This window comes from Pteronotus mesoamericanus, unplaced genomic scaffold (assembly GCF_021234165.1).
Source record: "Pteronotus mesoamericanus isolate MK-2021 breed Mesoamerican mustached bat unplaced genomic scaffold, CSHL_Meso_final scaffold_651, whole genome shotgun sequence".
Classification (NCBI taxonomy): domain Eukaryota; kingdom Metazoa; phylum Chordata; class Mammalia; order Chiroptera; family Mormoopidae; genus Pteronotus; species Pteronotus mesoamericanus.
In genome coordinates, this window is record NW_026555325.1 from 2,438,723 (window position 1) to 2,444,092 (window position 5,370).

The 5,370-nt window shown below is 37.8% G+C and overlaps 1 pseudogene; it reads left to right on the top strand.

Moving 5' to 3' along the window:
* Positions 1–928: 928 nt before the first annotated feature.
* On the top strand, positions 929–1,064 carry LOC129061985 (uncharacterized; annotated as a pseudogene).
* Positions 1,065–5,370: the final 4,306 nt, after the last annotated feature.

The following is a 5,370-nucleotide window of genomic DNA, read 5'->3' on the forward strand; positions in this document are numbered from 1 at the left end:
ATTTATTGACTGTGTGTCAAGAACCCTGATAACTGCTGAAGTAGAATGGTTTTAACTCACTGTGGCAGATACTGCAAACTGCAAATTGCCACCCAATATCCATTCTCTATTTCTTCCATAAAAACAGAACTCAATCTTTATTTAGAGATACAATATAATCAACTTTCCACTACTTTTTACAGCCTTCTTTCTAAAAAGTGTGGGCATGTGAATACGTTATTGCCCATAAGATGTATACAGGAGTGTTGTATGGGCTTTCAGGAAAATTGCTTAAGGGAAGTCGACTTAATTCCACAACCTCTCTGTCTCTCCTTCTATTTTCTTATTGCCTGACTGAAGTTAAAATGGCTTAAACCCCAGAAACCATCTCTGTCCATGTAGCAACCTTGAAAATAGAAAGGATATAGTGGTAAAGATATTTGAACATAAAGCTAGAAGTTAGGTGGCTAAGTAATTCATTAAATCATCAGACACACACATACACAATACATACATACATATACACACATGCACATAAACACAGGCATATACTGGTCAGTGTTCTTTGGAGAGATCTTTTGTTACAAAAAGGAATACCTACTTTATATGTGTTCATCTGTTATTTTGAATTTTTTCTTTTATGCAGCCATACTAATCTTAATTTATATAATTATAATATACCTTTATAAACTGTCAAATATTATTGTTATTATTTTTAAAAAATAAGGAATTTTGCATACAAATGATTCCTAAGTGTTTCTAGAGATTTATGGACATCCATGCCACTGATTAAAGTATTTTCATATTTTTATTTCAGTTGATTTTATTCATGGAAATAGTTTATTTACATTTAAGTCAATTTTCCAACTTTCCTTGGTGATTATTTGGAGTATATAAAAAGAAAATGCCATCATTAGTAAACACTTAGTTATGTTTTAGAATAACTTTAATCGCTTCTCGGCCTTTTAGCTAAGATCACGTGTAGTATCTCTTCTTATCAGAATGAATAACTTTAAGACAGAGGTATCTACTGAAAAATGTAATACTTTTATCATCATCAAAGAAAAAATTCAGTTACAACCATTGTTTTAACTTCAGAATATTTAATTTACGTAATTCAGAAAGAACTGCTTACCTAGTATTGATTCTCTCCTTCTTTACTGAATCCTGATTTTGTGTAGAGGAGCAAAGGGCTCAGCTTTCAAAACCAAACCAAACCAAATCAAACCCTGCATTACCTTGTCCCTCTCTCAAACAGTGAAAGCCAAGTGATGCACATCTGGTCAAGTAGATGTAAATAGAAGTAACTGTCAGATCTTCCTGAAAAGCTGCTTCAGTGGGAGTAGACTCAGCAGGTTCATGCCCTTTTACCCTTTTCAGTCTCCTTTCCTCCTGCCTGGTGTCAGAATGAGAGCTGGCTCTGGTATGGCCACTGAAGATCGCTAATGAAAAGCTTAGAGAATCCCAGACACCTGGACTTGAATATGTTTTAGCAGCAAGGCTAATGCCTCCAAATATCTGCCCTCTGACTTCTCTTTGTGTGAGTGGACTATAAACTCCAAATTTGATAACATTTTTGTTTAGTTATAGGAAGTCAGGCAGACAAATTCAGTCCCTAACAGTTAAAGACTATAGGGAAATATAAACAAATAAAAAGGAATTATGTATATTTTAGGAGGTGAAGTACAAGAGATGATAATTTTTAAAAACTGTTTTCAAGCCTGTTTTCTGTACTTTTAGTTGAGGGTTGGTAAGATTTCATTATTCTATTATCTCTTCAATCATGAGAAAAGCTGTAGTCATTTTATTTTCTCCTTTTTCTCCCACCCATTAAAAAAGACATTAACAAATTTCTGAGCCTTTTATTCATGGATAATTAAGAGATTGTATATCCTTGTTCTCTTTCAGTTTCTTTCCCTAATTTCTCATTCTTTTACTTCAATATCCCGTGGTCTTCCTTCTTATCTTACATTTCTCCTTTGCTTTTTCCCTTCTCTTATCTTTCTTCATCTCCATTTCTTCTTTAAAGTACTCTTCCATTTTATGCATTTTAAAATATCATTACAACTCTGAAAAATCAATTATTTACTTTCTATCACCATCCCAAATACTTGAGTTACAAAAAAATTTTAAAATATACAGAGGAGGCAAATTAAGAGTTTAGCAGGTAAATGAAATTGTTAATGGGGTCAATGAGCTGGATATATATGTATGCACACATATCTATACATACACATATATACTTATATACACTTACACACATGTATACACACACACACACACACATGAGATGTACTAGTCAGTGTTCTTTAGAGAGGGCTTTGTTACAAAATAGTAAAAACACCTATTACTGGCAGGAAAACAAAGCCCTCTTGGTACATTTTTGATCCCAATGATTTTCATAACAGATGTTTACTGATATAAAACATCAATGTGTGTACATAGGTATAAAGGTTAAACATTTTATTCCATACCATATTTAAATCAAATTTTCCCATCTCTTACAATGATATGAAACATAATGTGAGGTCATGAAAGTGCTTTCTCATTAAAAATTTTTTTAATTCTTCAGTTAACCTAATTTTAGAGTTCTTCCTCATACCTTCTACCTCCTGTTTTCTGTTGACTTGGAAGTAAATTAAAAAATTATAATAGCCATTTGCCATCTTTACAATGATTTAAGTAACAAATCAATCTTGTCATAAAATAGCCTCTTTAGGTAAATCTGGTGGGGGAATAACAGTGCCTGCAAATTATTTTATAACTTGTTTATAACTTCAAAGCCCATTTCCACGTTTTAAAGATAATTCATGGTTTATTACCTTTGGGTCATTGCATGACAGCAAAGGTGGTTTTCTTGACAAAAATGCCACACGGTGAATGAATATAAAGCAGGTGCCTCAACAAAAAGAAATGAAGTTCATTTCGACAACCCTGTCTTCTGAAGGGAAAATGGGTAAGAAAGTAAATTGAACTGACAGGATGACGTAAGCTGCAGGTGAAAGATTGTTACTTCACTAATTTAGCAAAAGATTTTGGCCCCTCACAATACCTGTAACAGTTTAGGTGTGTGAGGTGCTTGGCCTCTTTCCTTCAAAAATCTGTTTTCCAACAGATTTCTGGAAATAGCACCACCAAGTTATCCTGTTGTGACACCTGGAACTCCCTACAAGCATGTGATGAAAATGCCAGGAGTGGACATTACGAAGCTTTGTTGCTTTCATTAAATATGGAAATAAAAGAAAGCGAAAAGAGCAATAATTCCCAGTCCTACCTGTGTGGGAGCCTGTCACTCTCCTGTGAATAGACTTCCGTGGGTGTCACCCTTACCCGGAGGTCTCGGTCATCTTACTTCCTACAATCACCGCCCAAATCCCTCACTTAAAAAGGCACACAGAAAAGGACCACACTGTCCTGTACATTCTCATTGTCAAGGGAAAGCACAGAACTTTGAAGGCTTTTCTTTCAGCCAAGGCACATACCAGGATATGGGAGCCACAAGAAGTCATAACAAACATTTGTCAGTGAACAGCCTGTGCCAAGCACTAGTCTAAGCCGTCCATACCCACCATGCCTTTTATCCTCTCAGAAACATCAGTCCCCTCATTTTATAAGTTAAGTAAACCAAGGCAGAGAAATTAAGTTACCTGGGGACACGGAATGGGTGGCTGAGTTAGAATGTGAAACTCTCAACTCCAGAACTCTCTTTTGAACAGCTACCAATACTGCTTTAAGAAAAAAACAACCCGATTTTAACTATTACTTCCAAAATGTTGACCTGGAAATTCAGCCTGTTGTGTGTTCAGCTCCTCCTCAGTCACTTTAACACCAGCGTAGCGCTGCAAGGCTGAGCACTGCTGGAAATGAGAGAAACTGAAAGGGCATACAGATTTGTAAGCAGCCCAAGAGGCCTGCAGTGTGCACTTGGTATTTTTAGAAGTGAATCCCTTGGAAGGCTGAGCCTTTCCAGGCCTACAGGACAATCATAACTTGTCAGTTGAAGACACGATGCATTATTCTCCTGCTTAACCCTGTCGCATTTGCATTTCCTTATCTCAGTGCCCAGGCAGCTACTGATCTGATTATTAAGCAGGCGCTTCACCCTGCTGCTCCCATCCACGTCTAATCTCTCCTAACCACTTCAGCCATGTCATTTTCGGGGGTGAGTGGAGTGACGCCTAGTCACCCTGGGTCATTGTGTTCTTTGTCTTCTGCCTCTCATTTCTTCCCTGCTACCCACATAAACTTCCAATATTGTCGCCTTCCACCCCTAAGAATCTTACTTCAAGACACATTTTCTGCCCACATCTGTGAAAGCAGCCTGAAAGTGTGGCCCTCTTCCTCCCATGCCCTCCAGGCATTCAGGCCCCAGGAACAAAACCAAAACTTGCCAAAACAAAATTGTCTGGCATTCACAGCCTGCAGTAGTCTCTCTGGAATGCGCAGGGGCTTCCAAAACACTCTGGAAAGGGGAAGGAGGGTGCAAGAGCAAATTAATCATAAAATCACTATGTTCCCTCTCCTACTGTTTGTCTCATCGAATCTAGCAAGTGCTATAGCAATCTATTCAATTAGGCCATAGAGATACCAGTAGATTCCAATATACTAGAAGGTATTCCACTTAATTTATCTCTAGCTTACTGGTTTTAAGTAAACAGGTTGCTAAATTTAGTCAGATAAAAGGGTATTTTAGTCAAATAACTGATTGGCCTGTTGCTTTAAACTAATTGGACTGCTATAAGGGAATGAACACTCTCTTTGCTCATTAGTTGGCTGAGCCTGGGGACCAGGTGCCCAATGCTTCCATTTCAGACTGTATTCAGGTGAAATGTCCCAAATTTAGCCCAAATAATGAGCTATGATCTTTATTAAGGAGTATATTGTCATTATACCTTAAATTCAAAATGGAGCTGAAGCTTCCTGCGAGCCTGGTGTTACTCGGGAAGGATATACGGGAAGTGTCCCTGACTCTAGTTAGACTCGAAAGCGCTCTTGCTTTGTTGCTGTCTTGGGCTGAGTGCCAAACTGAGAAGACAGGTACTTCATTTGGATATAGCCTTTGTTTTGTAGCTTGTATTTTTCTTAAATTTGGAATTTAAATTGACCACTACATTGGAGGCTCAAAACCAACAGTTTGCATGTGGTTAGCAATAACCAAACTAAGTGCTTTGAAGGCATTGCTAAACTGAGTCCACATTGGAAGATGACCCACAGAGGCTGTGTTAGACCACAAAGGCTAGGCCCTGGCCACGCAGCTCCGTTGGTCATCCCCATATGCCGAGGTTGTGGATTTGACTTCTGGTCAGGGCCCACACAAGAATCAAGCAATGAGTGGATAAAAAGTGGAACAACACATCAATATTTCTTTCTTCCTCTCTCCAATCAACAGAT